This window comes from Eublepharis macularius, chromosome 3, assembly GCF_028583425.1.
Source record: "Eublepharis macularius isolate TG4126 chromosome 3, MPM_Emac_v1.0, whole genome shotgun sequence".
Classification (NCBI taxonomy): domain Eukaryota; kingdom Metazoa; phylum Chordata; class Lepidosauria; order Squamata; family Eublepharidae; genus Eublepharis; species Eublepharis macularius.
The window spans coordinates 34,193,349-34,219,690 of record NC_072792.1 but is presented as its reverse complement, the minus strand read 5'-3'; positions in this window follow the sequence as shown (position 1 = coordinate 34,219,690).

Here is a 26,342-nt window from a genome sequence, read left to right as displayed (position 1 = left end):
TGATTCCCTAGGCAACATAGGCCTGGAATGTCTGCAGACCTTTTGTTGCCATTGGAAACCCCAATCTTAGCCTACATAACCTTGGCCGTTTCCAGACGGCCCCCCGCCTCGCGAAACGTCGCGCGTCGTCGCGCGTCGTTGCGCAGAAAACGCGAAATATCACGTTTTCTCGTGCGAGTTTTGCGCGACGTCGCACAAAACTCGCGCGAGAAAACGCGATATTTCGCGTTTTCTGCGCAACGACGCGCGACGACGCGCGACGTTTCGCGAGGCGGGGGGCCGTCTGGAAACGGCCCTTTATAGGCAGCTCTCCTTGCCAACTGGAGAGCTTCCATTCTGCCCTATACAACAAGGAGCAGGAGGGTTAATCCCCTAGGCAACTGAGGAGATGGGCCTTCTTTAGCCATGGGAACACCAATCTCATTCGTCCAACCCTGTTAGGCAGGTCTGTCTGCCAACTCTAGACCTCCTGTTCTGCTCTATGTGAACATTTGTTATATAAGGCACCTCTCTCTGCCTCGTGCTTTTAGTTCCAGTAGACAGAGAGAGGGGGAGGATCTGTTGCTGGGATTTGGACTGTGAGAGAGTGGAGTTAGGAGCTTTTGGCTGGATTTGCTGCTGCTTCAAAAGAGACTGAGAAGCCTATTTCTTATTTTCGTCACTCGTCCTTGTTGGGAAGGTCTTTGGGTGAGGGTGCCTTTTTTCCTCCACCCTACCCCACCCTAGTCTCAGGCCTTTGCCTAGCTCTGGGGCCCAGCTTGACTGAGGCCTTCTTTTTTTCTTTGCTTGTCTTTGTTTCTTCTTAATTATTTCTCTGCTTTTTTGAGGGCTCACACTCTTGTTGTTTCCTTTGGTTTTATTTTGTACACCTCTCCTGCCTGGGCAGGTGTTTGTGTGGTGGTTTGGGGGCCATCCCCCCAAGCCCAATCTCAGGGCCACTACCTGGCTCTGGGGCCCAGCTTTGTGGGTTTAAATCAACATTTTGCAATCTTGGTCAAACTGGGAGGGTGGGTGGAAGAGACCCTGCTGAAGTCTCCCTGTGAGTTTGGCATCTTTAGGTATGAAGGGGGCTGTTGAAGTGCTCTGGGTTCTGATGAATCACGAAACTAACAAATCATATCATGAAATGGGATAATTTCATGGAAGTTCATGTTTTGTGATTCATGGAATGTGATGAAATATGAAATTCTCGTTTCATTTTTTTTCTGTTTTGTGCCCATCTCTACTTCCCATACTATCAGGGAAACATGAAAAAACTTAAGCCATGTGGGAGAACCCATAGTGTGGCTCCTCCCTATTCCAATGTTGCCCTAGTTCCTTTTGGGCTGGTGGTTACGTGATCAATTTTGAGCTATGAAGGGAGGGCCCTTGCTGTGGTTCTTTCTCATACTTGAGATTTATCCCACTGCCACAAATACATAAGAAACACCTACACTGCAGTGATTCCCATGAAGAGAAATCCCATGAACAAGAAATACACCTCTACTAAAATAACTATATATGTAATATAAATATGGTTTGACTAGCAGGTTTATCAGATGTCCAGTTTTCATTTAAGAACAATGAATCACAGTGCTGGGAGGGGCAAAAGATATTTATGCTATAGTCAAATATTATGATTCACAATCTGTTTCCCATGACTGTATTCCTTTCCCACTTGATTCTACCTTTACACATGATTAGCAGAACAAGATGGTATTTGCTAATCCAGAGTACTGTAGGATGTGATATCCTTTTAGTGTCTACAGATTTTTATGTTTAATGCCCCTTTAGAACACATTCAAGTTCAGGTATTTGGAATACCATATATATTCAGTATTCCCAATATTCAAAAAATATAGTATAGTATTTGGATTCGGGTTTTATTCAGAATTCTAAACATATTTGGCTCCATTATTCCCTATGGGGAAATCTTGGGGGTGGGGCTGGAGGGCCCATTTTTTGAACAAACTACCCTAAAACTGCAGGGATCCTAATCCTGCCTATCTACTAAGAACTCCCAAGTTTTAAGACAATTGGACCAAAAGTCTAATTCTACAAGGCCCTGAACATGTTGCCCCAAGCCACTCACAATTTTTTCTTATGACAAAAAATCCAAGGCCAAACATACAACAGCAATCAATGACCAAAAACCTCTCAATGTGAACAGAACCAACAAAGCCCAACAGAATCAAGCTAAAACACGGGACACTGTGGCAACCCAACAGAACCAGTGTCACTCAAAGATGCCAGGCAGTATCCAGAGCCAACGCAAGCCCAGCAGAACCAACATCAAACCAAAACTCCCCAGCATCCAACCTAGCAAGCCAGTAATACCAAGTCAGCATCCATACCTGGCGATGGCATATGGCAAGCAAGCTACACTGACACACACACACACACGCATATTGATGCTGCCTCCCCCCCTCCTCCTGTTGCCTGGGAAGCCTGCAAAGGGAGGGCGGACAAGCTGCTGCAACCTTTAAAATGAGATTTTCAGATGTTATACCTTTAAAATGAGATTTTCAGATGTTATGAATATATCTGGATCATTTGGGAATGTGAACACATGTTTATCCAACTATACCCAAATAAGCCATATATATCCAAATATACTCAAATAATACTGAACAGGTAGTTTGGGGTATATATTTGGCTTAGGAATACTGAACCATTTGCCCCTAATTCAAATCAGGGGGATTTGGGGTGGGGGAGCTCTTATAACTTAGATGTTAATAGCTTTATTGAGTCATATAAATATTTAATAATTGCAGCGCAGTTCATAACTAGTCTGTGAAGCCCTATGAACATTCTTATTGTCTTTTTTTGGTATTACATTTTATAACCCAGCTGTGATTTTGCACTCTGAGCTATAAACTGAGACATGTTTACAGCTCCAGAACTGTTTTACTTTGTGGTACTTATGAGATCCTATGTGTTTCAGATTATACCCAGTATAATTTCCATGTGTTTTTGCTTTTTATAAACACACAGTGATAATCTCGAGTGTATGGCAAAAGGGTGTGAAGAAACTGTACTTTGGTGTGTGGATGGAGGAGCATCCATTTGCCAAGTTCCTAAATAAATAATTATGAGGCAGTGTTCCATGGTATAGTCTCATCTTGTCAGAGCTCAGAGACTAAGCAAGGTCGGTACTTGGAAGGGGGATCACCAGGGAAGACTCTGAAGAGGAAGGCAATGGTAAACTACCTCTGCTTCTCACTTGCCTTGAAAGCCCTTGCTGGGATTGTTGGGACAGCACATATGCAAGTACATACATACATCTGTCCTTCACAGGGAGCCAGACTGAAGTATGTGAGTGGGTAGAAGCTGGATTCCTGAGATTTTATGTTGTCTCCAGTTCTGTCACTATGCAAAGGTATAACAACAACAACAACAACAACAACATTTAATTTATATACCACCCTTCAGGATGACTGAACACCCACTTAGAGCAGTTTACAAAGTATGTTATTATTATCCCCACAACAAAACACCCTGTGAGGTGGGTGGGGCTGAGAGAGCTAGAAGCTGTGACTGACCCAAGGTCACCCAGCTGGCTTCAAGTGGAGGAGTGAGGAATCAAACCCGGTTCTCCTGATTAGAGTCCCACGCTCTTAACTACTATACCAAACTGGCTCAATAAATAAATAAATCTTGAAAAGGTGTAGACAAGTGCTTATGTAAAGTTACTGTTACTTTCCAAAATTACTGCTACTTTCTAAAATATCCTCTCATACCTTGGGCAAAACACTAAAGAAGGTTGCCTCCTGATATCAATTCAGGAAGCAAGAGTAAACTACAAATCCCAGTCTCCATTAGGATTATAGTTACTCACAAAAGATCACCTCCCACACAAGGTAAGCTTTTGTTTCTTGAGAGGGGGGGCGTGATTGGAAGGAAGTGACTAAAGATAAGGGGTGCAGATTCAGATTCAAGCTAGACCCAATTCAAAATGTGTGGACACTATTTAAATTCTGGAGAGACTTTCTGAATTGGGAGAGTTCACTCCCAGAAATTGATACTAAATTTCTACTTGTATGCACATTTTTTTAAAAAATTAAACTATAATGAACCAAACATGTAAAGCTCAATGTCTTTTTCATCCTGAACATCCTTCAAATGGCCTCTTGTATGGATGAATTGTTTTCCCTCTGACAATCAAATAAATACTATCATTTAAAAAATGAATTCTAGTCACTGACAAACTCATCAATGGGAGCAATGACAAACATTTAACATTCTGATGAGGCCTTTATCAGCATTGCTTTCAATTTTATTGGTGCTTTCATGTATGTCTTCTGAAGGAGCTGTTTCAGTTTATCAGGCTGAAGCAGAAATTCCTTACAAAAGGGAAGTCTGAACACAGAATCATTAATGGTTGTGTCTTGCCAAAATTAATAGCTTTCTAATTACACGTTTGTCTGATCAGCTCTCTATTGTGAAAACATTGTGAAAACAGTCTGATGATATGTATTTTGTTCATTGTGAACTACTGCAAACTGTTTGGCAAAATGCTTAATTTGAGCTTTTTAGATTCTTTCTTGTATTAATAATGAGCATGAAAATGCTGACTTGTATCTTACCACTCTGCTTAGACAAGTCTGAGGTAACCGGACTGGACACTTCAGGTTGTTTGATCCAAGAGCTTGGGAAGAGAACTCTCTCAGTCCTTGTCATCAGCAATACCTGAAACATCCTGCTGTCCTGGACGAGAGAACAGCCTTGATGGCCAGCATGTCTTAGCACAATTTGGTGTGCAGACAAGGATAAACAAGGAGCTTGGCTTTCATTCTGTGCTTAGAGCCAGGGTGAGATTGCCCACATGCTGGAAAATCCACGGGATAGCCTCTTAAGATGCCCACAGTACTTGGGGTGCTAAAGATTTTAGCAGTTGCAGCTCAATTATTACAAGATAAGGCTCTGATCAGATGAGACCTTAAAAGCAACTTGGGTTGAGAGAAATGTTAACCAACTCACATTTAACATGTGACCCAGCACTCACCTTAAACATAGTGTGGGAGGGCCAAATCCAGCTTTTGCTAGAAGAAAATGGCTGTGGAGCAGTGGTGTAGCTTGGGGAGGGGGGCAGCTGCCCTGGGTGCATAATTTTTAGGGGACACCGCGCCAAGGAAAGCCTGCACTCCATCCATGAGAGACCTCCTGCAGTGTCCTGGTGACCTGCTGTGCCAACGGGGCAGCTGGCTCACTGGACACTGAACTGGCTGTCCTGCAGCTGAGGGACACACTGAGCTGGAGGCATGGGTGGCTGCCATGGAGGGCTGCCTGGTAAGAGGTAGTGAGGCGAGCGGCCCAAATCACGGGAGTGCTCCTGGGGATGCAGTTGTGCCCTGTGCGATGATGTCACTTCCCAGAAGTGATGTCATCATGCAGTCCCAGGAGTGCATGTGTACACTTCGTGCTCACATGTGTGGTGCTCAGGAGTTGCTACACCACTTCTGTGGGGGCAGGCTGTTTGTCCTCTGCCAGTTCCACATGTCTGCTCAGGGGACACATGGAACCAGAAGTGGAACAAACAGCTTGTCCCCATGGCCATTTTCTTCTAGTGAAAGCATGCAGGTGGAAGAGAGAATGCTGAAGCCCCTCCTAACACCATACTGTACTTAGTAGCCAATCCCCCCCCCCAATATTTTTAAAACGAGTCCTTAAAACATGAGTTGGGTTGGGGTCCATCCCCCACACTTTCTTTTAAGGTATAATCTGATAGACATTTTTTTTCCTCGCACGGAAGCATATACAAGTGTGACCACAGTATCATCATAGCAATTTAGCCATCTACCTGAACCCAACTTCCACCAGGATTGAACTCAGGTTGTGAGCAGAGCTTGGGCTGCAGTACTGCAGCTTACCACTCTGTGTCCAAAATTACAACTGCCCTGTAATTTTGTTGTCATTGAAAAACAGCCACTACACTCACTCATGCGCGCGCACACATGCACACACACAAATCAGGGAATATTGGCTCACTTCTTCTCCTTCTCTCTCTCCTTTGTGGCACTGGAGATCTTTTTGTATTCCTGTGGCCACCTTTTTCAGGAGCCTGCAGAAGTGAGCCCCTTGGTCCAATTTGCTTGAACCTTGGGGATTCTTTGGTAGACAGGCAATGAAAAATGAAGGGGTATACAAACCTGTAGGGACAAACCTGCTCCTTGCCCTATGACTATCCATGCAGCCATAATCTGGATTGTGTTGCTTGTTAAATAGTAGAGTAGTAATAATCCTTCCAGGGCATAACCGAATGGCTCAAGGTTCAGCTACCTTGGCCGACATAAAACATATCTGGGTTTGCTCAGTGTGTGAATGGGAGACTGAATGCCACCGTAGCATTCCATGAGGCAGGTAAAGTGGGTTATAAATGTAATGAATAATGTTTAGCATTCATCAAATCCTTCATGTGCATTATCTTTGAAAGATTACCCTCCACATAAAACTATTATTCAAAGCACTTCAAATCCAATGTTTTGTTGCAAGAAGATCCAGATAAATAACATATTACGTGATACGACACGACATGACATATATTATTATCCCCCATATAATGGATGAGGAATGTAGAATGGCATACCTAAGGGCCTACTAATATTTGAACTAGCATATGAGGATGTCAGCTTGTTAAATTGGATTCTGCCACTATTTCACTCGGTCTTATCTAATCCCTTTCCCTTTTACAGCCCTGGTCCCACATGGCTTTTGTCCACGGAGATCCTGTGATCCTCAGCATAGCTTTTTTGATGATCAAATGGGAATCTGTCTTCCCTTTTTACCAGTGGAAAAGCTGGCTGGATCCAATCCATGCTGCTACAGCTCTAAGAGTATGATTAAAAGTTGGAAATGGGCTTATATGTTTCATGGAAAAATCAAGGTGCTGTTTGTAATTAAATCTAGTCATAAATTTCCAAATATTAATACTAGATCTGTATCTCTTTATGAATAAACAACTTTAAAGCAGACAAATATTCAAAATGTAGTGCATAATAAACAGTAATACTAGTATATCTCCCAACGAATTTTTATTTAAGAAAATAAGCTCACTGCATTGATTTATGCATATGAAAATGTCCTCATGCATTTTGAAAAACTCTGCCTATAAAATTGCATCTGTTGAGTTCCATCTATTGGCATGATTAAATCCCAGTGCCATAACATTTTTAAACCTCTTTTACATGGAACTACTCGCTGTGCCTTGAAAAATAGTACTGAAACTGAAACGTGGTACTTTGTTCTCTGTAAACGTACCTAATCGGAAATGAACATACATGATTTGGAGGCTAAGATTTAGCTCAGAGCAAAATTTCACAGCTAAACTGGAAAAATAAACACACAACTCAATAGACAATAGGAATATTGAAGCAGCAAGAATTAGCAAAGCAATGCCCCCTCACTGTATAAATTTACCACTTCAGAGAAAAAGAAATACCCTAAAAGCAAATTCATTTAAAAATGCCAGGACAGATTACTATGAACCCAAATGTATCCTTTGCATAATTATGGGAGCTTTAAAGCTCTCTCCTTAATTGTGATAATTTCAAACAAATTAGCGAGCCTTGTAGAGAGCCACAGTCTATTCACTTGCTGGGTTCTTAAAATGCTAAATCAAAAAATGTAATCTGGAACCTGCTGCATTTTGCTTCTTGTAATCTATCATGTCATTGAAGTACTTCAGAAATAGTTAGCCTGAACACACCATTTTAAATACCATAAAAAACCTCCAAAGTCCCGCACTGACCAAAGCCATAATGGCTTTAGGGGCTATAAATGATGCCACCTTTTAATTATGTAATGCAATGCAAAATTAGCAATGGCTATACATAAACAGTCTATGGGTAAAGAGAGTGAATGCCCTTAATAAAATTAATTGCTGCACAAACACGCGTGCCATTAACTGCATTAATAATAGAGTAATAGCAGCCCTCTGTAACTAGCAGTGTGCAGATCTGGCTTCAAATCTGCTCACCATCAGCCAATTTGCTGTTCATTTACAATATGCACAAGACATCAATTCTGATTAGAAATACAAGTTGGGTTCATAGCCCATGTCATGATCTGGCTGTGCCAGGAAGGCCTAGCAAGGCCTCAGAAGCCTGTTAGCAGTCGGAGTAGGCCTGCCTACAATTCCCAGGAGCCCCTGGGCTGTTTTGGCACCCTTTTTGGCCAATCAGGGGGCTGGTGCTATATAAGTTTGGGAAGACAAAAGCCTGTGTTCTTTCTTCCAGGGAGCAGGCCAGAGGAAGTTTCTTCTAGGGGGAGAGGCCCTCATCCAAGTAGGGTGAGAAGACAGGCCTGGCAGACAGAGGGACAGTGAATTCAGTCATGCTAAGGCCTTTTGTTTATTTTACTTTCACCCATCTATTGTTGCTAAGGCACCTTGTTTGCTTGTTTGTTTGTTTGTTTGCTTGTTGTTTGATGAACTGACCTCCTTGTAAATAAACACTTTTGTTTGTTGTTACTCTGCTGGGTCCTCATGTCTGTTTATTAGCCAAGCTACAGAGGTCAGAAGGGTTGGGAGGGTACTCTGGGCCTTCCCAAGGGACCCTAAATCCCAGAGTGGTGGCAGCATAAGATGGCTCACCCCACCTGAGGCATGATAGCCCATATCAGCCAAGCAATTATTTTAGACCTTCAAGTAAAACTAAACTTATGGTTCCCAAATGTTAAATCTATCACCATCTTTTTTTTTTTTTTGCCTGATGACTCTTTGTTTAAGGCCCTTCCAGTTATGACAAGGAAAAAGTGGAGGCGGAAGAAGAGCAAATAGAAACAGAGAGGAACAAATAGGAAACAGCAGAACAAGCAAGGAGAAATTAGAGGAATAAACTGAGAGCTGGTGTGGCATATTGGTTACAATGTTGGACTAGGATCTGGAGACCCAGGAACAAATCCACACTCTGCTGTGGAGCAAACTGAGTATTTTGCGGCTGGTTACGCATTTGCAGCCTAACCTATGTCATAGGGGTGTTATGAAAATAGAATGAGAGATAAAGAACCATGTATGCCACTCTGAGCTCTATCTGGCAGTATCTGTCAATCAAATCAAATTGAGTCACAGTATGATATAGTGGTTAGAGTGCTGGACTGTGATCTGAGAGGCCAAGGTTTGAGCTCCATACTGTCATGGAAACTTGCTCAGGTGATCTTGGGCCAGTCACTATCTCTCAATCTAACCAGCTTCCCAAGGTTCTTCCGAGAATAAAATGGAGGCTAAGAGAGTTACATAAGCTGGGTTTGGTTCCAACTAGGTAGAAATGTGGAGTATAAATGAAGTAAATATAAATAAATTGTTTTTATGGGATATGATGGATGGCCAGGAATGGTAAAAAAGAGGAATTAAATCAAGCTTAGAATGGTCCATATAGGAAACATTTTAATGAAAAGGATTTCTAAAATTAATTCTGGGTTTAGAGCATGTGAATGTTGCTGTAACTTTCAGTTCATTTGCATTTCCCTCCTCATATTGCTGATGTGTATGTACTTGTGATGGGCATGAACTGGGAAAATTCTAAACTGTGTTCGTGGTTCGTCGCATTTGACAAACCATGAACCATGAACTTTCACAAACTTTTCCCTGTTTGTGAACTGGTTCGTTCAGTTTGTGAAAACATCACTTCCAGGTGATGTTTTGACATTTTGTTCCTGTGGATTGGTGAACTGTCAGGAACAGCATTTGGAAGGGGGTGGGCAAAATGTCATCTGCATTTGGTGCGAGGACATTAATAATAATAACATTCGATTTATATACCGCCCTTCAGGACAACTTAATGCTCATTCAGAGCAGTTTACAAAGTATGTTATTATTATCACACCACCGATATGTTGTGTTATACATAGTATGTTATTATTATCCCCCCTCAAACAATTATCCCCACAACAAGTGAGGTGGGTGTGGCTGAGAGAGCTCTGGAAGAGACTGACCCAAGGTCACTCAGTTGGCTACAAGTGGAAGACTGGGGAATCAAACCCGGTTCTCCAGATTAGAGTCTTGCTGCTCTTAACCAGTACATCAAATTGTCTCTCTCTCTGAAAAAAGTTACCCTCTTCTAAAGACTTACTTGTTATTGATTCTTCAGAACTGCATGAGTGAATATATGGCAATCTTACTTTCCTTCCGGCAAAACAGCTACAGATAGCTGTAAAGAAAACATGTAATTAATAGTCTGGGTTAGATTCTACCACATTTTTGCTGACAGTAGAGGAAGGAGGGAAAATTTAGCCAATTCTCCTCTCAGCAGCTTCCTTCTGTGTGCTGTTTTGTCCACAGATGTCCTTCATTCCCTGCCATGGTTTTGGGATTTGGGAGGGTTCACCTATCCTCAGGAAAACTGGTAGGGTCCAACCTATTGAATAAATACAATACATTGTTCTAAAGAATCCTTTTACCAGTCTATAATCATATTTGAATAATCTTCCCCTATCTTGTCTCTATCTCATTAAAAACTTCTTAACATTCCGGTTTTTTAAGGCAACCTTGACATCGCAATGAAGTGATTCCCAAATGCCAAATAAATGAAACAATAGGGAGGGGGGCATTGCTCAGGGAAGAAGCACCTCCTTAGCATGCAGGAGGTACCAGATTTAACCCTCAGCATTTCCAGATAGAAAGATCAGATGGTAGAGAATGTGAAAGACTTCAGTCTGAGACCTTGGAAAGAAGCTTCCAGTCTGAGAAGGCCACATGCACCTTGATAGGCCAGTGGTCTGACTCAATATAAAACAATGTCATATGCACATATGTTTAGTTTGCACCACATTATTGCGCCATGGGAGCCACAGATATAACTTGGAACACCTTTGTTGTAAACCGTGAACTATTTCTTCACCAGTTATCAGGAAGATCCTGGACAAAATGACTACACTCAGTTGTATTCGAGCCTAACTCATAGCTGAACCATTGAATGAAATAAAACAGCACTCAAGAAGCAATGTGTATATTGCTAAAGGTGCCTTACTGCAAAAATACTGTAAAGCTACTTGAACCCAGTAGGGCTGGTATGATATGCTAGGGCCAATAAAGCCCACTGCTGCAGAATATTTTAAGACACAATGTACATTACTATGTGCCATAGATCTATTCTCTCCATATATATGTAACCAAGGAGAATGCAGAAACTTTGCATGGGAGATTTTGGGTTGAGTCTAGATATGGGCACGAACTGGGGAAAAGATGAACCATGTGGTTCATCAAATTTCACGAACCACAAACCATGAACTTTCACGAACCTGCCCCTGGTTCGCGAACCAGTTCGTTTGGTTCATGAAAATGTCACATCCAGGTCAGAAAATCATCACTTCCGAGCCAGCAGCAGAAGGTCACTTCTGGGTCAGCAGAAGGTCTGCAGGAAGTCCATCCCCTGTTACCTAGGAAACCGATTGTTTAGCACCAGGCTGTCTGCAGTAACGAACCAAAAAATGAACCAAACGAAACAGCCTAAAGTTCGTGGCAGTTTGTCAGAAATGGGATCTGAAAAACCGTGGTTCGCAAACCACAAACTGGCCTGGTTTGTGCTTAATTTTGGTTCGTATTTCGGTTCGTGCCCATCTCTAGTTGAGTTAGCACACTTGCTTGCTTGCTCAACCCCACCCTATTCTCCTTCTTACTGCAACTCTCCACAGCCTGCTGGGGTCATCAAAGGAGACCCCTCTTCCCTTGAAGACAGTTTCAGGTGGGTAGTAGTGTTGGTCTCCAGTCGAAAAGCAAGATCTAGGTCCAATAGCTCCTTAAAGACCAACTAGATTTCAAAGGTATAAGCTTTTGAGAGTCAAAGCTCCCTTCATCAGATACCCTTCGTCAGAACTCTGATGAAGGGAGCTTTGACTCTCAAAAGCTCATACCTTTGAAATCTAGTTGGTCTTTAGAATGCTATTGGACCCAGATCTTGCTCTTCCCCTCCTTCCTTTTTCACCAATGGAAAAGGTATCTGTGTGTATCAGCCTTCAGTATAAAGTTTTCCAGCATAGCCTTTTTAGGTGGTCAAATAGATTCCTCTTTTTTTATAAATAGCAGCAGAAAATGTGGTTAGATCCAGCCTGGTCTTTTTAATAACCTGTTGAAGCCTGTTTATCATCATCCACACCACCATGATCATCATTTAAAAAAAAACGTCCTGCCTTTTTCCGGAAAGCTTAGAGTGGCTTACCCAGCAGTGACCCATCTAGACAAAATGCCCCTTAGCACAAAAGAAGACCTTTCAATGCAATTCATTTTCTCATATTTGATACTATGCTAAGTTTCCATATTGAAATCTAATATCTCCATTTTGATATCTTCTTTCCCCACATTATACATTTGCTGTGAAGTTACGGACTGTTGCAGATGCCTTTGATGTGCTCTTGCCTCACAGAGCTTTACCATCAATATGTGTAGACTTTATACAGCCCTTCCTAGATAATTAAATTCCAGTAAATTTCCAGGATATAGAAATGCTAATCCCAGCCATGATGAGAAACACCTACTTAAAGAATATATTATGGCATTTGCTATAGGCTAAGATTCTCTGAATGTCATGTAACCAATCTGCCAGATAAAATGGATTTATCTACAATAGTTAGGAAAATTTGAGATGCACATTCTTAAATGCTGTATAAGGAATTAATTAAGTTATAATAGTAGTAATGTATAGTAGTAGTTGTATTATATTGCTTGTTCCAAATGTGATATAACTATACTCTTTCTGGGTTGAATGGCAGTGGATCTGATACGGGAATGGCTTGTATTGAAAGTATTCTAAAGTACCACTTATTCATAACTTTAAAGTGTTTTTCGTTTAATAAGACTCCATAACTATCAGTAAAAACCTGTTATGGACTAAGGTTGCCAGGTCCCTTCAGCAACCAGAAGGAGAATTGTGTTACTTGAGAGGGGGGGGGTCATTGTTGATGTAGTGAAATCATCAGCGACATACTAATGTTGTTGGCTATGTGCTGACATCACTGCTTTTGTACCCAGAAGTGACATCAGCACATTACCGGGGGTGCTCCAGCATATTGCAAAAACTCTATGGTTTTGTCATAGAGTCTGTGGAATGTTAGATTCCCTTTCTCTTCAAGTTTAAAATAGAAGTGATGGGTGTGCCAGCCCAAGGCTCCCCCACCTCCCTCCCACCACTGCCTGAGACATCAAAGGGAATTGCCAGGAAGCATCTCACTAATAACATCCATAGTTATAGATAGATAATCCAATCTTTCCCCCTCAGGTGTTCAATCCAGTGCAGATTCTTTTAGGGTTTTACTGAAATCTCATTTTCCCTTCCCCCAAAGAAGTGCATGTTATTCCTAATAACATGAAGTCTTCCTTCCGTGTGATACATTCAATTATACAGTAGCATACATTTCTCAAAGCCCTCCCAGCTAGCAGTGTATCAGTGAGCTTGGTTGGATGATATATTTTCCCATACAAAGTGAGAAGCTGAAGTAAGACACCACATTACCTCCCTGAGCACAGATGTTCACAATCCAGCGCCACCAGCCTTCCACACATATAACAAAATCTTTCCGATGGGACAATCTAGATAAAATTTGGCGATCAAAAAAGAAACCTTGAGCTTCGATACATTTGATTTGGTCCTTTTAAAATGTTAGGCACCTCAAACTAAAGGTATAATCCATAAATCATGAGTTCTTGCATCATTGGTACAATATAGCAATAATGCGAAACTGGATTGTCCTGAGAGGATACAACAACCCAGCTGAGAATGACTGCTACTGCAGAATCGCTAGTGCTGTATTGGTACAGTTTATTAATTCTTATTTACCCAACAAAAGTTGTACTAACAATTTAATTTGCCCTGTTCTTCTCCTGTATTTCCTGTGTGTGTGAAGTGCTATTAAACTGTAGCCGATATATGGTGGTGATCACTCATGGGGTTTTCAAGGCCTGTCCCTGCATAGTGGCCCTGGGCTTTCTTAGCGGTCTCCCATCCAAGTACTAACCAAGCCGACACTGCCTAGCTTCTGAGATCTGTATTTACTACAATGGCCAAAAGGAAACTTGATCCACTTCTTGCAACATGCTTTGTAAATAACGGAAGGGGAGGGGGAGAAAGAATCAGATGGCCAGTTTGGTCTCTCATGGAACATTTCTGTGCACCAAATGAGAAAAGAAAGGCATCTCTGTTTTTTTTCCATTTTCTATATAAAATTGGATTTGTTCCCATGTCTATTAAAAGCTGTCTGACACAAAATGCAAGTACTCAAGAGTTTGGTTTTGAGCCAGAATGGATGGTTCATCGTTTTCTCCCGTCTATTGCTTATGTGAAGCAGAATGCAGCAACAGTCCAACCAGAGCAAGTCATTTACTGACTGAAAAGAGGGAAAATGCCACTGCAGCAAATATCCTACAGTTGGGGGCTAAACTAACCAGGAAGGAACTGTTCCATCAATTATGCAGGGGTCGCTTCTATTGAATCCCTGTTTTGCACTTCTTCATTAAAAGCCACTTTTATTTCCAGAGGCCCTTCCGATGTAGCAATACTTTATTGACTATGCAGAGTAAGGCCATTGGCTTAATTAGTTTGCTGTTCTCTGTATGCTTGTTCTCTTGAACACTCTCCTAAGGAATCTTCCAAAGTTCCCTTCTTATGATATTTCCCCCCAGATTTGGAGTTCTGAATTATGTGGTCCCCCCACCCCCCACAAACGTAACACAGAGCTGCTTTCCAGATTTCCCATTGTGCTGTTTGCCCACCCAGTCAGGAAAAAAGAGGCGGACTCAAGGCTTGGGTAATAAAGGGACACTTTTATTAATACAGAACAACGGTCAAAATGGCAAGGGATCTAACCGTGGTACAGGTCAAGCTCAGGTGTCCGCACCAGGACTGCCACCTTGACCTGTCTGGGCGAGCCCCAATGCCCCAGGTGTGAGCCATCCAAGTACATGGTTGTAACCCGTCCAGCCAGGCAAATGGTTCCCCCCCCCTTAAAGCTCCAACCACTTCGCCATGAAACCAGAGGGAAGGACTTGTATGGGGGGGGAGGGTCCCAGCATCAGTCTGCCCTCTCAGCCGGTCACCATGAAGACCACCAGCCGATCCAGACAGACCCCACTCCCCCACTACTGGGGCAATGCCAAGGGTGCTCACCGGCACGCTCCTTTCTCGCAACTCTAACCTGCCAATGACAACCTATTTACCGCACCACCAGAAGCCAATTACCACAACCCATGCATACAGTGCAAGGTAGGCAAAAGCACACCCCTCCTCAAGGCCAATAAGAGGAAAGGTGAAAAAATTCCTACCTGGCCCTGAGAACCAGTGACCGGCTAACCTGCACTGTTACAGGGAGGTTGGGTGGGCCGAGCGACAGATGCCGACTGAGCTCCTAAGGGAGGGTGGAGCCGCCTTCTGCAGGCATGACTCCGCCTCCCCCAGCGCACAGCCAAATGTCAGGAGAAGAGCAACGCTGCTTTCTCCTTTCCAGGCTGGCAAAAATGGCCGCTGTCAGCAGGAGCCTTGTCCGCTGTCCAGGAGGGCCGGATTACTTCAGCCTTTATTTATTAATTTAGATATTTATACACAGAGTGCAAAGTGCCTCACAGCATCATTCTCCCTTCCTCCCTTTTATCCTTTGTGTAACAACTATTTGAGATAGGCTAGGCAGAGAGTGACTGACTAGCTAAAGGTCACTCAGTGTGCTTCCTTGGCAGAGTGGAGATTCAAACCTGAGACTCCCAGATCCTAGTCTGGCACCCTAACCCCTACACCATGTTGCCTCTCTCAATTTTGAATTGAATGCTATGTATGTGCAGTTTGCCGCAGCTTTCAGTCCCTTCCATTTATTTCCATCACTAAACTACTCTGATAGGAATGTCAGTGCAATCCTAAGCAGAGTTACTCCAGTCTAAGACCATTGACTTCAATCAGTAATTCTATTTAGGATTGCAGTGTGTATGTATGATTGCATCAAATTCTGTTCATTGGTTTTTTTACCAGTGCTCGTGAGCATTGGTGTACATCAGGACAACCACACACAATTTACATTGATCCAACTATGTAGACAGTCTTATCAACATTGGTTTTTTTGCACACATGCAACGCACACGTACTGTTGGTAACATGAAAGATCTGGAGACTTCAGTAAACAGGGAAATTAACTCTAGACATTCTCCTTGTTCAGCCAGAATTCAAAAGTGGTGGAATGCAGAAAAAAAAAGAGATTCTGTAACAATTAAGAAATAGCAGGGGAGGGATCGGCCCTAGAGATGATGTAATAAAATGTGTTATGTAAGTTAAGGGTACATTTCTGTTTCCAGCTGAGAACACCATTAATCATTTTCACACATTTTGAAGGGAAGAAGGGAGCAAAATAGATTGCAATGCAGTATCTGCTTTCAAGACTGAGATACAGTAATAAATGCCCTCCAGCCATGAAGTCTGGAGTCTTGATGTGACAGCCCCTTCTTGAAGTCAGATGTACCACAAGGTATTACTGGCAAGTCCAGTGATTGCCTAGCAAAAGGAGAAGGACTATGAAAGTTGTATGAGTGAGCCACCTCTCCCATTCGGGCATTTGCCATGGCTGCTGACCCTCCCTCCCACTCTTGAGACATCATGGGTTTAGCTGGTCACTTCAGGACTGAGCAGGAATTTATGGCTGGCCAATTAAAGGTAATTTTTTTTGCCTGTTTCATGATGCTTTTCAGGGTGGGTAGATTAATTAGTTAGCTTTGCTTGCTTGGTGCTGGCAACCAGTGAAAGCAACATTGATGGCTGTTGTGGGTTTTCCGGGCTGTATTGCTGTGGTCTTGGCATTGTAGTTCCTGACGTTTCGCCAGCAGCTGTGGCTGGCATCTTCAGAGCTTCCAGATTGTCCCCAGAAGTAATGCTCATGTCATGATGCACAAGAAATGTTTTTTTTTTTCATGAATTTTCACAGAATAAGCAATGCTGATTTTGTTTTGCCATCTGCTGGGCATGGAGCAAGGGTCACTGGGTGTGTGTGTGGGGGGGAAGGGGAGGTTTCTGTGAATTTCCTGCATTGTGCAGGAGATTGGACTAGATGACCCTGGAGGTCCCTTCCAACCCTATGATTCTATGAATTTGAATGTTTGCAGCTCCTAGAGCATTGTGATGTCATTTCCAGGTACAAAGTGGAAATGGCATCACAACATCACATGCCATTGTGCAACATTGCTCCTCGCCCCTGGCCCTTGCTCTTGCTGGGCCTGGAGCCTGGAAGTAGAAGCTTGCCCCTGGGAAGACGGAGACCTCCATATTAGACTAGTTAGGCCATACCTAGATTCAGGGAAGGGTGCTCACGATAGGCAGGGAGAATTGATAGGAACCTGAAACGTCAGGTTCACCATTCACATGACAGGAGGGTGCATGGAAAGGGATCACAGCACTAACTAAACTCTTGGTTGCTGTACAGCACACTGGGGGAGGGCATAACACTTTGTACTGTACAGTATGTTTCATTTGCAGATGAGGATAAGCAAAGGGGGGCGGGGGGAATGCTGGCCATGGTTGGAGACAGGATGGAATTATCCAAATTAATAGCAGCCAGGAATAGCAGCTTTAGTACAGCCTGACCTTATACTTTGAAAGTTCTAATGTAGATCAGCCATTTAAGTAATCTACTTAAACATATACATTGGCTTCATGTCTTCATTTAAGGAAAGAGGGTTGACAAAAGTTGTGTACTTCGGGACATTTCAAGTTGGAAACCTTCTTGGCCCTCATACTTATTTTCAAGGGGACCAGGGAAGATATCAAGGGTACTGGGTTGGATCCAATAACTCCATCATTACAGGCAATACTTCCACTGGAGGAAATCTTTTTTTCAATGGAAGCAGTTGCCCTCTAATGGTGGAACTATCAGATCCTCTTCAGGTTCATTTATATCTTCCTTGCTTCAAAGGAAAGAGTCTTCCTTTAATTCATTTAGCAAGAATCTTTCTGTACCTTATGGTTTTGGGATGATATGACTGCACCAAGGAATGATGAGTGACATTCCTGGAAGTGATGTCACACAAGCAGCATCCAATAAAAAAGGATGTTGCTGGCACAGCTCAACATAGGTAAGGTGGGTCATCGTACCCCGTTATGTGTTGGAATAGGCGACTCAGCCTGCCTTTGGATACTGGGGGGTGCTGCATGTCTCTTTGAATGTAATGTATAAGTCTAGCAATCTGCCACTCTCTTGTCTAAGGTGGGAACGCCTACTGACTCCTCCTCCTATTCCCTCTGTGCCTCTTGGGAAATCTCTCTCTCCACATGGTCTTTCAAAGAGAAAGGATGTAAATCCTCCATGCTCCTCTATGGAGCTTCTTTTTGTCCACAAACACACATCTACAGCCTCACTGCCTACTTTTTTAGGCCGTGGCATTGGAATAGGGAATGTAACTCTTTAGATTAGGATCTTTCCCTTCTTATTACCAGAAGATATTGCTATGGAAGAAATCTGCTACAATAAACTGTAAGTTCTCTCTTTCTTATGATTTTGTCTGAAGATTAATTAATTAATTAGCATGTTTTTAAGGGTTTAAACGCTTCTGACTAAATAACTCTGCTATGTTACTCCGCCAAGTTACTAAACTAAACCAAACTAAATATATATTCCCAATATTATGGACACCAGGACACATCATTTGAAGATCAGTGGATTGGTACAAAAGTTCTCCCTTTCTCGTTTTTATGATGCTGGCAGTCCTATAGACGTGTAAACCTACCTTGAACGGTGTGCTGTGCCTGTGCTGAAAGTACTGAGATATTGTTTAGTTCCTGGCAGAATATCACATACTTCTGGGCTGACTATCAGGGACAATAGATACAAAAGAATAAAACGACATTGAGTACAATGTTCCTGGCAACACCTGGCCTTGTTGAGAGACATGGCTAAATACAGACAATAAGATTGTTAAATGGACCAGGAGTGTCCTAGGCTAGGGAGGGGAGAGTGTTCCCAGGGTTCAGCAGTTGCCAAATGAGAGTAACAGCAACATTTATCAAATTGCAGTAGATGAAATATGCAGCCAATTGTTAAAGGGAAATGTTAATTGATTAAGAGGGGTTAGACTAGATGCCGATGCATTTGTAATATGCTTTATTATATTAAGTGATATTTTTGCCCACAGAGTAGCTTTAGGATTGGAGTTTTCATGAATCAAAGTTATCTGTTTGGGATATGGCTGTCTGAGTAGCATCATGTAACTTAGGCATTGCAGCTGCTGAGGTGGTTTCCATTAAGTCATGCTTCAGTAATGTTGCATGTATTTTCTTGCTGTCAGCTCACAAGATGAGAGCCAGTTTGGTGTAGTGGTCAAGAGTGGCAGGACTCCAATCTGGAGAGCCAGGTTTGATTCCCCACTCCTCTGCTTGAAGCCAGTTGGGTGACCTTGGGTCAGTCACAGCTTCTAGGAGCTCTCTCAGCCCCACCCACCTCACAGGGTGTTTTGTTGTGGGAAGAATAATAACATACTTTGTAAACCGAGTGGGTGTTAAGTTGTCTTGAAGGGCGGGATATAAATTGAATGTTGTTACTGTTATTGTTGTTGTTGTTATTTGTGAAGATACACTTCCCAAGATGCACACAGGACAAATGCAAAAACAAGCAGATTTGCTCAGGGAAAGTATAGTGACAAGAATTACCTTCTCATTGTCTCTGTTTTTTCCCCCAAATTACACCACATGAGATATTTAGAGTTTGTGGCTCTTGAAATACAGTTGCTTATTACTCAGGGCACAAATTTAGGTAGGGTATGCACCCCGTGCACGTCTGCCTTTTTTACCATAGGCATTTATGCAATTCTAGTAACCCCTTCATTTCTTTCAAACTTCTGAACATTTCTATAAACAATTATAGGAACCACTAATCGGCACCTCTGACATAATATTAAAATACACAACCAGGAGGGAATGAGGAGCAGTGAGGGAATCCAGTAATCTCTGTTTGCAATTGCAATAATTGCATTTGTTTGCATTAACCTTGTGCTGATTTTGGTTGTGTTACTATGCTCAGTATCATGAACACTAATGCGCTTATTTTATTTATATTATTAATTAATTATTAATCATAATAAATTGTGCAAGCAATTGGTGGCCTAAAACTAGGGGAAATCACAAAGATGAGAACAGGTTCCTCGCTATGTCTGTAGATGCACTGTAGCACCAAGAATTTACCCCTAATCACTGTGGCTGGGTTCACACAATAAAGACACATACACCCTCCATGCCTATTTAGAGCCAACACCTATTTAGAGCCAACACAAATTCCCTTTGCAACTGAAAAAAAGAGACTGGTACCTATTTAAATGTGAGAGAGGGTGGAATCACACATTCAGCAGTATATGTGCTGAGTTTAACATGAGAACTATTCATGCACAGATCTAGTAAAATCTTCTATTGTCTTCTAAATATCTTCTTTTCTATTCAATGGCTGCAGCAGCCACGTGGGGATGAGAAAAGACATCCATATTCTGGAAGCAGCAGCACATTGCTCAGGAGCAGCTGGGAACTGAGCCATAAGCCCCGTCAGTGCACTGCTTTCTGCTGTCACTGCCCCTCCCACCTTTTCCCTCTATCAGCAATTACAGAACACACCCTGCAGGCCAGCAGTTCCACTTTCTCCCTTTCACCCTTCCTGAGTGAGCCACTGTGTAAAGCTATACCATGGCTGAGCTAGGGAGAGGGGGGCATTAAAACCAGTCTCCTGACCTTAAACACTGTAAAGTGTCTTCACAGTCTGACCTGCAGTTCTGTCTCTCTTGCCTCGCTTGCATCTCTCTGCTGTCCTGTGTCTTATCCCTGGGTTCCTGTTTTTCAGTCCATTGTTACCTACGCTGCACCTTTCCTTCATCCACCTGGATGGGCTCTGTGCCACTTACCTTCTCTTTATTTTGGGACTCTTTTCTTCCTTCAGCTTGGCCTTCAAAGTTACTCCCTCTCTGATAACCTTTGTTATATTTTGACTCCAGCCCAAATGATAACTTTTCATCCAATCACACAAAGTATACAGATTTCAAAAACTTCCAACTGTTCCCTTAGGTGTTAAGATGTTTTAGACCCACCTTGACCAATCAGAAACAGTCCCTCTACACAAGACATCTTACACAGGAATACTTAAGTGACTTGCCTTCTGTGTGATCTTAGATTCAAGTGTACTCTGTCTCCCTAGCAGTGCATACGTGTCCACAATGGGAAAACAAGTGTAAGCATCCCCATGTAAGATGTCTTGTGTAGAGAGACTCAGAGATTTCAATACAATGGAGACAATGTCAACAGCTATCAATTATAACATATATTTAATATCAGACAGCAGACAGCATCAGATGCCTAATGTCTAATATCAAATAGTGTGCTAGCCAACTGTCAATCACCATTAGGTATAGGGTTGTCATTCCCCTGTCAGGAGTGGAGCATCCCCTGCTCCCACCCTCCACCCCTCGCCCTCGCTTACCTGGCCGCCAGGGGATGTATAGGCCTCCTGAGGTGTGCTCCTAGGGAGCACAGCATGCTCCCATGGGCCTGATCCAGCCCAATTCGGGGCCAGATAGGGCTGCTGTGGAGTGCAGGATCAATCCCATGCTCTGCACCAACCCAATCCAGGCTGATTCAGGCCCGATCTGGGCAGATTTGGGCCTGAAATGGGCCTATTCATCCTGAATCAGCCTGCATTGGCCTGCTGTGGAGTGTGGAAGCACTCCCATGCTCTGCAGCAGCCTGTTCCAAGCCAGTTTGAGCTCAAGTTGGCCTGTTTCAGGCCTGAATTGGCCTGCATCAGGTTGCGGCGGAGCGCAGGAGCCGATTCAGGCCTGATTCAGCCCCCTACGGATCATGGGAGTGCTCCTGGGGTAGCCATGGCCTGTGAAATTACATCACTTCCCGGAAATGATGTCATCACACAGGCTTGGGCATGTATGTGCATGCTTTGTGCACACACAACAGGCACCAAAGCAGGTAGGTGCCAGGGCCCCCCCCCTCCTGCTGGGAGGACAGGGGGACTGGCAACCCTAATTAGATGTCAAATTTTAAACATCAATTACTGAATATTCTATTGATACCTATTTGAGATCAGAGATTAGGTTTTGAATGGTATTAGTGAATTTTCAAACTGATACCAACCAAAGAAAAAGAAATAATTGAGAACAAATTGTAAAGCAAAAAATAAAAATTATCAGCTAATTAGTAACCAATACAATCCAAACCAATTAAATATCCTTCAATGATTTCAAAAAAATCCCAAAATATAGATGGCTTAATCCACACATGCTTGGATATTGCACTATCATCACTTTATAGCTATTCTAAATTTTCCAGTTTGAAGAAGACCACTCAGTTATAAGAATGCAGTATCCAGTAATGCATGGATGCAGCCCACAACATATAACAACACACTTATTATCAGACACATAAGATACAATCTCACAGGGCTAAAAGAAACAAAATCATTACACAAACGAAGCCTAATCAAACAAGATCTATGGGCTTGGATCCGCGCTAGCATTTCCAGGGGTGCAAGGTTCCGGTAGAATGCAATTTTCCTACTTCCTTCTCACACGGTGGCCCAAAACGACCCTCTCCAATCCTGTTCCTGGGGGAGGGCTGGTTGTTCGGGAATAAGTTGCCATGAGAGGGGAAGGGGGAAATTCATGCTCTGTGAGCAGAAGTTCTTGCATCTGTGGAAATGCTAGTGTGAATCCAAGCTATGGTCATTTCACAGTCTGGTGTTCATAAACCATACGGGAAACTTTTTGAAGGAGGTTTATGGAGGCAAATGCATTTGAATTTCCAGCATAAATTGTACATGACATGTCAGTACATAAACCACATTACCTATAATCCCATTAAAGTTAGTGCGGCTACTGAGGTCTAAACAATTTAAGAATAGCAGCAGTATATCAGTTGAAATGACTTAAGACATAATCTTTGCTAAATTTTCTACAGAATTTTTTTTATCCTTTTAAGAGGTTTTATTTTGGGGCTTAATTTCCCTCTTTTAATTATTCATCCTGTGTGCTGCCCCTTGCAAAATGCAAAATTTATGGGATTCTTAGACAATCACAGCAGAAGCTGGGCCTATATTAATTTAAAAAAAATGTTGACTATTTTTATTCTGTATATAATGAGGAATGAACATATACAAGGAATATTTACCTATGAAGATGTGGAAAAAACATGCTATTGAGACATTTCACAATGTATGTATATATTATACTGTTATGATACAGAAATCCAACGTATCTCAGAGCCTCATGAATCTGAAACTATTGAGGGTTCTTATTCTTTCCTATAGATATTTTATTTTAAACAACTGCATGGAAGGAACGTTGGGTATAATTAGTTTCAGAAAAAGGGCTCTTGCTCTTGCTGTGCTTTTTAAAAAATATGTCTGGAACATATGACATGCATATGAGTGACTATTCAGATACTCATTGCCACGAAGTAATGAATTGTGCCGTGACTTTCATTTCACTGAAATTAGATTTTTTTCCTTACCTTCTTGGATTAATTCCTACAATAGAAGCGAGGAACACCAGAGACCTGCCCGAAGGTGCAGCGACTTGGAAGATGCAGCATGTGGCATGAAAAGCACATATCACAACTGTCAACCAAAATTTCAGTGATAGTGTTAAGAAGTCAAGGGGGAATGGCATAAATTGAAGGAGAGATGAAAAACAACAACAGAAGTCTCTTCAAACCAGATATGAAAAATGGCCTAAGAGTCAGTGTTGCTAATGAGCAGAGTTGAGCTATCACTTCTCATAGCTGACAGGATTCAGGCTGTCAATAACAAAAAGTCATTGCAGGATTAGAGCCATAATGTTTAAACAAAGGACTTGGTGAGGATTGTTTTTATTTTAGTAATGAAGTTACTAATATGGTTGCCAGGTCCCTTACCCTCCCAGTGGGAGGGGGGAACCAGCACTTACCTTCTCGGTATTGTTGGGATGCTCCTTGTGTACAGCCCCATGACGGCATGATGATGTCACTTTCAAGAAATGACATCATTGTACAAGGCTGGGGAGTGTGCCCGCTCTGAGGGCCGGTGCCAGAGTTTCTGGCGCTTGAGGCCGGGGACAGCTTCAGGGCTGTTGCCGCCCTCATGCACCTGTGTGTGCACACCCAGACTACTCAGTTGCCCCACACCACCCTGGTCACTTGCTGCGCCTGGCCCGCAGTTGTGTGTCAGTGGTGTTGGCAGCAGCACAGGGCAACTTAGAGCTGGACCAAACAAGATGAGGGTTGTGCAAATTTTCTTGGAGGGGTAGGCCGGAATAATGACAGAAGAAAGCAAAGGGGAAGGGGAAGGAGAAAGCGGGAAGGACCTAGAGAAACAGCTGCACTTCAGGGTGCGTGCTTTGAATGAGCTGCTGAAGATGCAAATCCTTCTTCCAGGCACAAGCCTCCCTCCCCACCCCTGACGCGAGGGCATCCTGGGAGAGAGCAGCAGCAGCCCACCCCGGAATGGTCTTTGGGTGCCCCTGCATCCAGCAGGCTTGTGCCTAGAAGAAGGATTTGCGTCTTCAGCAGCTCATTCAAAGCACACACCCTGAGGCGCAGCTGTTCCTCTAGGTCCTTCCTTCTTTCTCCTTCCCCTTCCCCTTTGCTTTCTTCTGTCATTATTCCATCCCCACCCCCAGTCCCCCAAAACAAACTTATTACTTTCCTCTTCCCCTTTCCAGTTTGTGAGGTGACAGGCAGGAGATGGGGGGAATGCTTGGCATGAGTGCATCCTCCCAGCCCTCCCACTCAGTTGCTCTGCGGCACATGCCCCTGCACCCCCTCCGACGCCTCTGCGCTGGAGGCGATTGCCGGTCCTGCCTCCATTGACACGCCAGCCCTTCCCGCTCTTCACAGCGGGCTGATTTGGGAGAATATCAGTAGATTGCTGCCAGTATATTGCTGAGGATCACGTACACATACACAGTACGGGATAACCTTCCATTGATGCTTCCACTGATTTTTGCCTGCCGAAGGAATTCCCTAATGGGGAATGATTGCTGTAGACTTTCTCAGTGCCCTACAATGCAAATTTAGCAATCTTGTTCTTTCTTCTCTGGTGTATCAGTGAAGTTGCCTGGCTGCCTATGGAGGTGTCTTTTGCAATTTACCTTGAACTTTACATGGCAATTAAAAAGTTGGCAAGGGGTGCTAGTGCATTATTGGTCAGGCCCAATATAACGCTATAATGTAACCTGTTGCAGGAATGGCTGGTTAGGAGTCATGTGCTTCTTCTACCAGTCCTTTTTAAATTTTGGCCTATAAACAATGAGGTTGGTGGTCTTCTCACAGGCTTCCCTTATTGAAGTCAGGAGAGTTTTGTTTTGTTTTTTGCTGATCCTCCATCAATTCATTTTCCTCCCTATCCCAAATTAGGGCCCAAAAGCATAACATGGGAGCATCCGCATGGGCCATCTCATTTGCGCCTTGCCTAGTCAACAGAAAAAGCTGATTTACCATCAAGAAATGTATATTTTAATGCTGAGGCTTGGCGTCTATGAATGAATTCTGTACGCTGCAGTGTCTGCTGCAGAGCGTGCTTCCTCATGTGATAAAACTTCCATTTGTGTAAGGTCGATTTTTTGTTATTAGGCTCTTCTGCAAAGAGAAGTTTTAACAGAAGAAAAAGTGTCTTTTGTAGAAGAGAACTTGTTCATAGGATCCATGCCAGGATGTTTAAGACAGCCTATTAGCAATCATCTGCTATCTTGATTTTTATATTTGTATTTTTGTTCCTGCAGTGTCTAGAAGTTCGTTCATTCATTCACTCATTCACTCATTCATTCATTAAGGCATGAGACTGACACATTAACTCCTTTATCACCTGTGACTTTTGGGGGTTTGATTAGATAGGAACAAAGAGTTCTGATCTATAAATAGGCATCATTTCAAATGTATGGTTTTTCTTGTTTATCATCATTGCTTGCTTTTGTTAGTAACATACATTATAATACATTGGGTATTGTACACATTAAAAACACAACCAAAACAAACCACCACCACTCGCCAGCAATTCCCTATCCGTGGCTTACCATCTGCAAACATCTGCAGTATTTTCCCTACTGCACGTTGATTTTGTGTGTGGAATGGCAGACGGGGATTTAGGAACAATCCACACAACCATTATTAGGAAACTTAACAAAAGAAGCTTATAACGAGAGCAACATTAATACATGTACGGCACTGAAAAAAATATTCCTGTATTTGTATTGGTCGTTTACAGCCAAGAGAGTTCATTTAATTGCAAATTGAACTTCTTTGTGCTCTCCTAACCTTTATCATGCAAAGTGATGAAGTACAATTATTGTCTTTGAAGTGCAGGGTTTTTTTTTTTATTTTACATCTCAAGAAGTATTTGGTAAAACAATCTTTGCACCTTGCAGTGATTGTTCCTGACAAGGGATAAGCACTTTG